At 32.8% G+C, this 13,330-nt stretch overlaps 1 long non-coding RNA gene across 1 annotated transcript in view; it reads left to right on the top strand.

Moving 5' to 3' along the window:
• The window catches only part of LOC140640909 (uncharacterized), a 100,573-nt gene extending 90,001 nt beyond the window's left edge, over window positions 1-10,572 (top strand). The window contains exon 5 of the long non-coding RNA XR_012037508.1: window positions 10,413-10,572. This is a non-coding gene — a long non-coding RNA (uncharacterized lncRNA). The remainder of the gene's footprint in view (window positions 1-10,412) is intronic.
• The last annotated feature ends 2,758 nt before the right edge of the window (window positions 10,573-13,330 follow it).

The raw sequence follows: 13,330 nt of genomic DNA, 5'->3' as shown, positions 1-13,330 counted from the left end.
GGAGAGCTCAACCCCTGAGCCACCCAGGCGTCCCCCAAAATTTTCTTTAAAAAGTTTTCTCTGGGCCCAACAAAACAAATCTCAGTAAACACATAAACATTTCTGTACCTTATGATAAACAAAAAATTAAAGCACCAAAAAATGGTGGCTTATTGAAGACAAAACACTTGTAACATTGACAACCCCAAACTATAGCATCTATAAATTAAGAGCTTGCACATCATAAAGGAGAGTACTCATAATAAATGCATCAACAAACTCTTTAGAAAAAGATAATTTTCCAATAATAAATTTAAAAAGGTTAAAATTCAAAAGTAATAGTTAATTTACAAATTAATTATAAAATTATATTTTTCTATTGATGAGAAACAAAGATTATTTATTTTTCTACATAATTTATAATCATACATCATGAAATCAGCAATTGTAGGAAAACTGTATGCTTGCATACATTTTTTATCTTTCTCTGCCAATATAAAATAAGTGATAACATTTAGAAGCTAATCAATAATTTAATTTTAGGAATTCATTCTACAAGCATAATAAATGAAAAGTAAAATATTTTGTACTATTTGTAAAAGTAAAAATTTGGAAAGAGATACATGTTTAATAGATAACATAAAACTTGGGGAAGTAATGATTAGAGGTCAATTAGGCTATGCTTTTTCTTAAGAGTTTCTGATGATGTGAGGAAGTCATTTTTAAATAGAAATTAAAAGAGGAAAGGAAAAAGTAAAAACAAATTTCCAATTTGAGACTATTTAGACTAAAAGAGATTGCACACCTACACATTTAAATCTAATCAGTATCTAATTATTTGGAATATCAAAGTATACGTTTATTATGCTTTTTTATGATTTTCATAAATGAATATATATAACATTCTACCCACAAAAAAGGTATTCTTAAAAATGAAATACAGCAAAAAAAGTTTCCTCTATAGTAATTTAGTTTTGATTTCTGGATTACTTTATAATTTATGGCTTTTATTTTATCTTTATATATCCACTATAATGCAGGAAATATTTTATAAAAAAAAAAAACAAATCAAAAGCCTTTGCATTTCAAGCATAAATAGTTCTTGGAATCATCAAGCTGAGGTGTCTTCTTTCTGGGAAATGTATATAAAGAAAGAAAATTAAAATAATCATAAATATACATTGATGGAAGTGTTGCTTTGACTGAACCCCAGTTGCATGGATCTCATAAGCCTCTTATGTAAATAAAGCCTTTATATTCAAGTTATTTGATTTCTTTTTTTCATTTGCCTTCAATCATATAAACAAAAGCTTTTTGTCAAATAATGTCATTCCTGCCAGTTTACACGAATCAAATGAATAATTGATCCTCATGTTACACCACAGGGAGTTTCTTTCTTGGCTTGTATTTTTTTACAATAGAACTGAGGATTTTGTGAGGCAATTGAATCAACTATTTGCTGCCTTGTCTCTCATATGAGCTGTGTTACACAAATTGTATTTATTGGGGAGTTATAAATGACACCCTGATAGGTTCATGAAAAAAAATCACATTTTTAACTTTTTTACATTCCTAACAGGAGAAATCAGAACATGAATAAGTAAATAAAGCAGGATGCTTTAAAAACAATATATTAGAAAATATCTGTTTTGAAATTTCAATTTCTGATCTTTTTTTAGCAGAGAACTATTGTCTTCTTTATTTACCATAATTATCTGCAAAGCATTAACATCTCAGAGTTTTTGCTTAGATTCATATTTGAAAAGATAGATGTGTAGTACTACCAGTAGTAACTGATGCAGGCAGGCTGGGTCTGAATACCTGGAGGGGGTTCCAAAGGATCAGCCAAGATGGTGCTTGGCATCAGGCAGGATAGAAATCAAATGCAATCCAGCAAAAGTGAAGGCAGAGTTTACTGAATAGAGTAAGTGACAGGTAGAGAATAGTAGATGGAATGTCTTGGAGACTCAGAAAAGAAAGGAGAATGAGTCTCTTTATTGTTTGGGGTTAGGGGTTTGTATTGGAAAGAGATTTAGGCTATGTGTTCCCCCTTGAAATGGGAACCTAACTACTTTGACTTATTCGGAGGCACTATATAAAACATAGGTAGATATACAGAACACAAGTAGAAAAGCAGCAGAGATGGAGCTATTATTGTAAAATAGTCTCTTGAGCTTTTCTACCTCAACTTGGGCTCAGACTGTCTTAGATACTCCCAGAAACATTTGAGAGGTGCAAGGGATACTAGTTGGCAATTGGGAAAATTGATCAAGGAAAGGAGCCTTCTGAATATCTCTCAATGATTTTAGCACAAATCTGTGATTACACATTGTAAACATCATTGCTGTTTTTGATTTGTTGTTCCATATATAGAAGCCCATTTCCTCTTGCTCACAAATCAGATTATATTTCTTTCTCTTCTTGTTATTCCTTGCTAGATTTTTAAAAGATTATTTAACTAAAGGAAACTTTTAAGATGACATTATACACCCACAAGAAGAGCTTGTGAAATGAAGCCTGATTAAATTATCTTTCTTAGTGAAAACAAATCTTACATAAATTATTTTGTGCAAAAAATATTTCAGGGTATAGTTCCATTTTTAAGTAGTTATTCAAGAATAAAGCTTAAAAATAAGAAGAGCACCTGGGTTTTCAGTTGGTTAAGCATTTGACTCTTGGATTTGGTTCAGGTCATGATTTCATGGCTTGTGATGTGGAGCCTTGAGCTGGGCTTCATGCTCATCAGGAGTTTGCTTGGATATTCTCTCCTTCTGCTCCTCCCCACCAATGAATCTTAAAGTCAATCAATCGATTGATCAATCAGGAAACTGCCAAACTCTCTTTCAAATTGCCTGTAACTTCTCACCAACCATGTTGGTTTTAGTTTCTCCATCTCCTCGTCAGAACTTGGTATTGTCAGTTTTGTTTTTATCTATTCTAATAAGTAGGTAGTGGTATCTCATTTCTATTTTAATTTGTATTTCTCTAGTAATTAATGATGTTGTGTATTTTCATGTTTATTTGACACCCATAAAGTGTATCCTCTTTGTCAAAATGTCTCTTCGTATATTTGTAATATATCTATTTGTATCATCTTATTGTTGATTTTAACAGTTATTTATATACTCTGGATTTATATCCTTAGTCATAAATGTGATTTATATATATTTTCTCCCAGTCTTCACTTTATCTTTCTATTTTCTTAACAGTGTGGCTATGCAAACTTTTTAAAATTTAGATAAGATTCAAGTTATTTTTTTCTTTCATGCATATTTTTGGTGATATAATTAGTCTTTGCTGAATCTAAAAGCACATATATTTTCTTTTATGTTTCATTCTAGAAATTTTAATAACTTCTAAATCAATATTCCAGTTTTGCATTTGGAGGTTCAATTGTTTCTATACATTTTGTTGAAAAGGATATTCTTTTCTTATTAAATCTAGCCAACTTGTACCTTCATTATAAATCAGGTGATTATGTTTGTAGGGAGGGGCTTACTTTTGGCCTTTAATCAAATCCATTATCTAAATTTCAGTCCTTACACTAAGAGGTGGATTGCTTCACTTTTCCATACAATGATGACAGTTAAATTATCTATGTTAAAAGAGAAACTGAGGCATATTAAAAATTTTAAGAGTTTATTTGAACAAAAATGAATTGGAATCAGGCAGCGCAAAACCAGAAGTAGTTAGGAGTGGTCCACTCCAAGCTGGAGAAAGACTCTAGTAGAGAGATGACAAAAACAAAGCAAGGAAATTATGTGATTGACTGTAGCTTAAAGCCTTTTAGCTGCTTGTGATTGATTGTCCTTAGGTTTCAATTCATAACCCAGAGGCACTTAGAGGCTTAGATTTTGATTTGCTTGCACAGGCTGCCATGGCATTAGAGCCACCTCAGTATAATGGCCTCTATGTTTAATTAATTTAACACCTACCTTACATTGTGAAGATCAAAGGAATTAATACATTCGAAGAACTTCTGATCAGCAGCTAGCATATAGTGAATGCACTATATATGTTAGTTTATCAAACAAAATATCTGACTTCAAATCAGTAGACTGTCTCTCATCTCTCCTTTATGCTCTGGAATTCCCAGTATTTATTAGACAAGTAAGAGACAGATATGTAAGTAATCGCATATATGTTAAAAACAAATTATTGGAAAAATATGTTACTAACGTTTGTTTATGATTGGCAATTTGTAGTTAGAGGCACCTTGTAATAATCTCAGAAAACAAGAATTTCTTTCTTTTTTAAGATTTTATTTATTTATTCAAGAAACAGAGAGAGAAACAGAGAGACAGGCAGAGGGAGAAGCAGGCTCCATTCAGGGAGCCCGAGGTGGGACTAAATCCCGGGTCTCCAGGATCACGCCCTGGGCTGAAGGCAGGCACTAAACTGCTAAGCCACTTGGGCTGCCCAGAAAGCAAGAATTTCTCAGAGAACAGTTTGAGAAATGCCCTCCAGTAGGTATGGTACGTAAAAATGATTACCTTCGAAAGTTTTGCCATGCAGCATAAAAAAGAGAAATAAAGATATAGGCCTTATTCTGTATTTCTGTCTATAGAGAATGTTTCTTTGGGGACACACAGGGTTTGTCATTCACTTGCATCTGGAGAGAACCCAGTTCTAAACATAACTTGAATTTCCCTTTGAATGTAAAAGGGCTGTGCAATTTACATTTTTCCATATTTCCGTGTTTCTCAGCACACCAGGCTTCCATTCATCAAAGTAGGATAATTTTTCATATTGACCATAGCAGAAAACAAGTGTTGCTTCTTCCGTGGCTTCTATTACCTGTCTCTAATCTCTCTTCAGCACAACCCTCAAGCATTATCAGCCTTAGAAGAGAGTAAATTGAAAAATCAAAGAACGATTTTTAAAATCTCTGTGCAGCAGCTCTAAACACCGAATACCAACAAGGGGCCTCCCTGTACTTTTTTCTCTGTCATGAGGTTTGGCGATAAAAGCATGCCTGTGAGGGACAAAGGGACTCAAGCTCTCAGGGAGTAGAGCTCTCTATTCAGATCACAGACCGGGTGATTGACAGGGGTTTCCACTCCCCTCTGTTCTTGGGCACCCAGCACACCCACATGTAGTCCCTCTGTCCCTTGTAGGTTTGCTTCCTCAGCAAGGATTTTTAGGACACATCAGTGAGTCCATAATTTGATATGTAATGCTAAAAGTCTTGGTAAAAATGATACTGTTAATAATTATTCTCCTTCATTATTCTAGGAAATTCATTCAGCAACAGTTGACAACAAACGGGCATCATCTTCCATTATTCTTATTAAGAATGTTCTTATTAAGAATTTTCGCACATAGTTATGTGAGAAAACATTTAAAAACAATGTATCTTTGAACACTTTATTCTAATAGTCCATGGTTCTGCTATGGCAAATATCAGTGAGTGAAATCTCTAGAATATGGTATTAGTAACAGGTTTGAAAAGATTAAATACATTTGTGTAATCTCTTACAAGGTGTATTAACATTTATTTGTTGTGATATAGAAAAACATCTTAGATTGCACCCAGTATAAATGAACGACATGCCACTTAGAAACTGAGAAAGTGTGAAAGAAAGAGCTCTACGGAAGATGGGGGCATTAAGAGCATTATTGAAGATTAAACAATGTAATACAATGTTCGTGTGTGTGTGTGTGTGTGTGTGTGTGTTTTAAGCCTCTAGATTACTTTTGAAAAAAAAAAACACATGTGAGAATGAATAGATCAAGGCAATTTTTAAAAACCTCTTTATTGAGGTATGATTAACATATAAAAAGCTGTGTATTTAATGTTCACAACTTGGTGAGTTTGAAGCAAGGTTTCTGCAAAACCATCACCACAATCTATGCTCTAAACATATTCATCGACTCCTAAAGTTTTCTCCCACCCACAAAATGATTTTTAGACACAGGGTGTGTATTTTATATATATTCTTTTCTTGACTATGAACATATATGCACATAGTATGCAGACACTACGTGGATCTCTAATATTATTTCCCTTCCCAAGATACCGAATATATTGATAACTGCAACTAATAATAAACCAAAGGACAAAAGTCAAGATGAAATCTCTCAAAAGGTGTCTTAAAGGGTTAACATATTAGTATTTACTTTTATTAATTACACATATTCCATAAACTCTGAGGGTGAGGATGACACAAACAGAAGGCTAGCACTGATTTTTTTTTTGGAAAAAAAATACTCTATAAATTACAGATATTTACATTATGTTACATGTTGAATTGTGTCCTTTAAAATGGTATATGGAAGTCCTAATCCTTGCATCAATGAAAATGACTTTACTTGGAAATAAGGCACTTGCAGATATAATCAAGTGAAGAGGAGACCATGCTGGATTAGTGTGGGTCCTAAATCAATCACTGGTATCCTCCTAAGAGGAGACAAAGAGATACAGACACACATATGATGACAAACAGAGATGGGAGTGATGCGTCTTTAAGCCAAGGAATGTCAAGTGTTGCCAGCAACTACCGGAAGCAAGGAGAAATGCTCATAACAGATTCTCCCTCAAAACAAACACCTTGATTTCAATTTTCTGGTTCCCAGAACTGTGAGAGAATAGATTTCTGTTGTGGTAAACCATCTAGTTTGTAGGATATTGTTACAGAAACTCTTGGAAACTAATATACTGCTTTTTAAACTATAATACTATAGTAACAGAATCTATAAAACATAATTATGAAAATTAAAAATAGCTGAAATTACAAAATCCAGAAGGAACTGTAACATTTATCTGACCAGATTGTCTTTTGTTAAAATTTTCTTTAGCTTTGTATGTTTTATATGTTTGCCACATTTGTAGTAGTTAAGTTTATTAATAATTTCCTTTGTAATTTATTGATTTTTTGTATCATAATAAAAGGGCTTTCCCTTTATAAAATATAATTCACTTAAATACTTTTACTGTTTCATTTTTATATTTAAATGTTACATCTTTTCCTTCTCCCTTTCCTTCTTTCCTTCCTTCTTGTAATATAATGAGAAAAGCCAAACTTTATGCTTCAACCAGCAAAAAGTCTCAATATTCTCTATAGTATTTAATATTTTCTCAAATGACTTAAACTGCCTTTTTTTATATCCTACATTATATATGACAATGACTTTCTTTTATGCTTTTTATTCTGTTTAATTGATCTTCTTCTCTATTACTGAGAGGATGCTTTTTAATATAAATATGTAATATTTATGTATCTGGAGTCTTTATTCATTGTTACCTTTTTTGTTTCATATTCACTCAATTTAATAAGTGTAATATTTCAAATAAAATTTGGAATTACTTTTTAAAAAAGCATTATGATTTAATTTTAATAATATATTTAGTTCATATAATCAGAAAAATAAAAATAATAATAGCAATTATTAGAAGATATTTCATTATATGTGTTCTAAAATTTGTGTGATCTATTTACCTATTCTTAGCAAGAAAAAATTAACACAGCAAAAATTCACTATTCCTACAATCATATGTAATGTCATCCCAATCTTACTCTTCAGTTAACTGAATCCATATCATATATGCTGTTTTTCTCTATGGATACATCATCCATCTGCATCTACTTAATCATAACAGTCTCGCATCTCTACACACAGATGAGCCATGATATTACCAAATATGTTTCCCTCAAATATGACAATTCCCTCAAAACTGTCTACATAATTGTCATCATAGATTTTATAAAAATTTAAGTAGTTTACTGATTATAATTGCTTTTCTGATTTGGTTAAAGTACCCTCTTAAATTTTTTTCTATTTATTTCTCTGTTGTCCTTCACTTTGTTTCCATATTTTGGAACAAAGCAAACAATAAATATGATTTTATTTAAGTACTTTGTAATTGATTAATTTTTCAAAGTAGAATAACTGAATGATGTCTACATTTGAAATACATATTTCAATTTTTGATGTATTGCTATAATATATATATAGCTATAATGCATCTTTGAATTGCAAATTGAGCATCTATTATTAAATTGAGCATCTATTACTTATTTATCAATTTTAAAAACATTTTCTTTTTTGTAATAACAATTCATCTCTGCCATTTTTATTATATGTATTCATTTACTCATTACTAATAAATAACTTAGAAATTTTGTCTGCTATGATACAATATTTTTGTTCTATTTTTGTCCATTGACAGATCTATTCTCATCAAATATCTTTTTAAAAAAATTTATTTATCCATTCTTGAGAAACACAGAGAGAGAGGCAAAGACATAGGAAGAAGGAGAAGCAGCCTCTTCACAGGGAGCCTGAAGTGGGACTCCATCCCAGGACCTGGGATCACGACCTGAGCCGAAGGCAGGCGCTCAACCTCTGAGCCATCCCGGCACCCAAATATCTATTTTTTAAATAGATTATTGATTTTAAGTCTTGCCTAGAAAAGACTTTCTATATTCAAATAATTCATACAGTATCTTAGAATTTCCTTGTAACATTTTCATGCTTTTAAAAATATTTAAATAATTTATTCACCTGGATTTTAGTTTTGACTGTGATGAAGGCTGGGAATTCATTCTTCTCCTCTGTTGAATACCATGTATCTGCTACCATTTATGAAAGTGTTTGTCATTTTCCACTGAATCAAACTTGCTGCATTCATCTCTGTTAATATGTCATATTTGGGAATTTAGTTCTGATTTCTCTGTTTCGTTTGATTGGTTTGTATATTCTTACATTAACACTAAGTTAATTTGATTAGTGTCTACTCTCTATATTTTAATATCTTTTTATTTAAAAAGAAAACAATTTTTTAAGTAGGCTCTACACTCAACATGAGGCCTGAACTCACCACCCTGAGAGCAAGAGTCACATGCTCTACTGACTAGGCCAGTCTGACTCCCCTACATTTTAATATCTTTTTAAGGAAATGCTCCACTAAGTGGTTTAATAACATTACCATTTATTCTTATTTATTCTCAATTTTTGTTGCAGATATTTCTGCTATACTCTGTCACTTTCTTTTGATCTAACTTTAATCATGTATATTAGATGATCCTTGGGAATTTAGACTTACCTGTCACTGTCAGACCCTAGACAAAATCAAGGTCTTATCTAAGATTTTTCTTCAGCTCCTGAACTTTTGCAACACCTACAGCTTATTTGGCCCTAGTTTTGTGCAGTCCTGACTTAATGCTCCTTGGAGCCATCCTTAAAGAACAAAGGAACAAAGATGGTGGAGAATCACTCCAGGCCCCTAGCAATCTGATGCACAGTTCTCCATACTTTTTAGGTCAGCCCAGTGATTGCCTTCCCCCCACATGCCCAGGATCCACAAACATAAACTATTATACTATGAATACTTTTTTTTCCCTTTCTTCATTACCCCTCTTTCTTCACTCTTGCTTCCAAAAATCATGTCCCAGATAAACTTACTGTACTCAAATCTTCCTCTCAAGTTTTTGTTCAAGTGAATAAAACTAAAGCAGTTTTAAGATCATTCGATTTAATTACATGAAAATCTCAGGATTCTATTGGGATTCCATCAAATAAATACATATATTAATTGAGAACTTATATTTTTATGATGATATCTAAGTATTTTCTATAAATAACTTTACATTGTTTTTATATATTGTTTTATGTCTGCTAATGGCTTTATAATTGTTTCATGTAGATGTCTTTTCTGAGTATTTCTTCATGAGTTTTTTTTAAGTACGTATATTTCATTTTTGCCAATGGAATATTTTCATTCATTTTACTCTTGATATTTAGGGTTAAATTAAGACAAAATGTCCTCATTCTAGCAAACCTAATATGGGAATTTTCTAGGTTTTCATCTTTTCATTTAGCAAAACAAGGAGATTTTATATTTTCTGAAGTTGATGTAAATCACTTTGTTTTCATCTTGTATTTGCCAAATTCTCCAAAGAAATGTTAAACCATAAAGGCGATAGTAGTTGTCCTTGTCTAGATAATTATTTTAAACAAAGTAGTTCATTATGTCATCAATTTTCATGCACCTTCTTTTGGGTTATTGGTTACAGTCTTTATTATACCTGCCTAATTGCTTTCTAGTCCAGTGATAGTAAAGGGTTTATATTATGTTGCTCTGTTGAATTTTATCAAATGTTCTTGCAGTATCTATTGATAGGATGCAATGATTTTTTTTCCTCTCGTTTATTTTTGATGTAATTAATTTACTGAGAGGCAGCTGGTCTACTAAGAATATTGATATGCTTTTTTCAAAGTCTCCATAAAATACCAGACAGGGCCACATACCATAAAGTTTGGGTACTCTTTTAAAGGTTATATTTTATATTCTAAACCAGAAAACTATATATGGGGTTGAGATATCATAGTTAGTGTTCATGGACCTGAGAATGATGGAAATAGAAATGGGTCGTTTCACCATTATATCTAATAATCCACTTATACATTTTTTTCTTCTCCTAAATCTTTAGACTTTGTTTATCCAGAGGACTTTCTACTCAGGAAGATGCTTTCACTAGAAGACCCAGCAATGATTTCATAGAACAGATATCAAGTTTTCCTCCTACAAAATATAAATTCCTCATGTCATTGAACAAACAGGGCACGATGGAGATTACTGAATTAAATAAAATGACCTTAAAATTGCTTTAGTTTTATTCACTTGAACAAAAACTTCAGAGGAAGATTTGAGTACAAGTAAGTTTATTTTGGACATGATTTTAGGAAGCAAAGGAAGTGGGATTGAATAGTAGGAATATATCTGGAGTCTAGGGAACTATTTGGGATAACTGAGTACTTCCATACCAGTGGCAAAAATTAATAAACAGCTACAGTTCATCTAAGCAATACCCTCAACACTCAGATATTTCATACATAATCATTTGAGGTACTTCATCAGTTAAAAATCACTGATCAACTGAAGGAGCTATTTTAGAATTTAGGGCATATGAATTAAGCAGTAAAAGAACATCATAAATAAGATTATGACAAAGTACAAAAATAAAGAATATAACGGTTATCTATATACTTTGACCTTATTTGGTTTGGTTTTGTATATAAAGCAACTATCTTTTTTTTTCCTGTTATTCTTCTTACCAGTTATATTATATATATAAAGATTTTTATTGTTATTTATTATATAACTTATTCTTTAAATTATAGCATATGTAGGGGGCATTGTAGTTAACTAGAAGCAGAATAATTCTTATCCAGAAAGAACTACAAAGACTGATGTAACTGCTTGTCCATTTTGGGGAAAGATTGAGCTTCCTTCCTTCCTTCCTCCCTCCCTCCCTCCCTCCCTCCCTCCCTCCCTCCCTCCCTCCCTCCCTCCCTCCCTCCCTCCCTTCCTTCCTTCCTTCCTTCCTTCCTTCCTTCCTTCCTTCCTTCTTTTTCTTAAGCAAAAAATGCATTGTTACTGTCATTATTGCTGTGTTAAAATTTAGGGATAAGCAAATGGATATATTTAAATATTCAGTAGACAGTGGCTATACTGTACTGCATGTAATCAGTTGACATTTGGTACCAATTTCTACTTCTTTCTAGTAAGTTTTCATTAAGAGCAGAGGCTGGACAGGTAAAACAAAACCTCTCATCCTCCTTTGCAACATTATTTAGATGCAAATAAGTTTCCATTAAGTGAATTCACTTGCCAAACTTGTGCTACATGCTTTGCTATGTGCAGCTTTGTCTATTTCTGTTCCTGCAAAGGTTGAGGACACTTGACCCTTGGGAGAACACTTTCAGTGGCAACAGCAGCCAGATCTAAAGATCATATCCCCTAAGCTTGTAGCACAAGGCAGTGACATCACACATAGCCTCCTGAATTCCACCCCATCCAATCCTTTTCCTTAAACCTACTTGCTTCTGTTAAATCCCATATCCTTAAACATGAAAACAGTTATTTTTGTTTTTATTTCTGTTTGATTGTTTGCTTTTGCAATGATACAGACTCATTGGAGATAGGAAAAGGAAAAAAATAAATCGGGGAAAAGGAAGATTAAAAACCACAAATGTTTACAAAATGCTTTAACTCATGAAGGGAGATGGGCAGCCTGGATCACTCAGCGGTTTAGCACCGCCTTCAGGCCAGGGCCTGATCCTGGAGTCCTGGGTTCGAGTCCCACATCAGGCTCCCTGCATGGAGCCTGCTTCTCCCTCTGCCTGTGTCTCTGACTGCCTCTCTTGCTCTGTGTCTCTCATGAATAAATAAATAAAATCTTAAAAACAAAAACATGAAGAGAGAGAGTGGAAGAACTGAATGGTAATGGAGGGAGAATAATGTATTTTATGAGGGGAAATGGTTGGAATATTGCTTACAAATAAGAGTAAAGTTATGTATGTTTGATTAAGAGTGCTAGAGAAAGGATAGAAGCTATCGATTGAATTAAAAAACTGGCAAACCTCAAATCAATTCACAGAAAAAGTAAAATAATCATCATTTTATATTTTTGTCATATATTTTTAGTCATTTATTTATTTATTTTTCTTGAGGTTTAGATGTTTCTGGTACTTGATTCTCCAGGTCACTTATTTGAATCTCAGAAGAAATTATTTAGATCTGTATGTTTGCTACTAAAATATTTTCTTTAGGAACACATTGTTTTTCAGCTTTTTGAGTTTTTAATATTGGATTTATTTAAGTAAATGCATTGGAGTTATTCAGTTTGATCCTTTCATCTCAAAAGTAAGTGAAAGCTAAATGAATAAAAAATGTAACAAAGTGAGATTTGGATATTAAGATTCACTTGTAGAAATATGTTAGTCCATCACATAGTAATGCATAAAAGGCAGTTTATGCATTAATATGCAACCCGTTCCCTTAGAGCATTTACTTTTCTTTTTTTTAAAGATTTTATTTATTTATTCATGACAGACACAGAGAGAGAGAGAGAGGAGCAGAGATACAGGCAGAGGGAGAAGCAGGCTCCATGCAGGGAGCCCGAGGTGGGACTCGATCCCGGGTCTCCAGGATTACACCCTAGGCTGAAGGCGGTGCTAAACCACTGGGCTACCAGGGCTGCCTGAGCATTTACTTTTTAAAAAAGTAATTGTCAGTCTTTTCTCTGCCCCATATGAGCTATAAGTCACTTTAAAAATATCCTTCTTGTTTTATAACTGAGGATTGTCTTTCTCAAGTACTGAGAGCCATCTCTTTGAAATATAATAATCAAAGAAGATAATGCCCCTATCTCAGGGTCTCTATTGGATGGTTTTGGTGGATGCCTTGCTACAAGCTGTAAATGACCTCCAGTTGGGAAGATATGAAGAAGTTTACTTTTGTTTTGGAAAAGGCCAATTGACAAACACAGGCGGACTGTGATCCTCCTGCTGCAAATATTAAAAACATTTCAGCTCTTTGTTTCAATAGAGTTGAACTCATATTCTG

This window comes from Canis lupus, chromosome 10 (genome assembly GCF_048164855.1).
Source record: "Canis lupus baileyi chromosome 10, mCanLup2.hap1, whole genome shotgun sequence".
NCBI classification, from domain to species: Eukaryota; Metazoa; Chordata; class Mammalia; order Carnivora; family Canidae; genus Canis; species Canis lupus.
The sequence above is the reverse complement of the archived record's forward strand: the minus strand, read 5'-3'. Positions and strand labels throughout refer to the sequence as shown.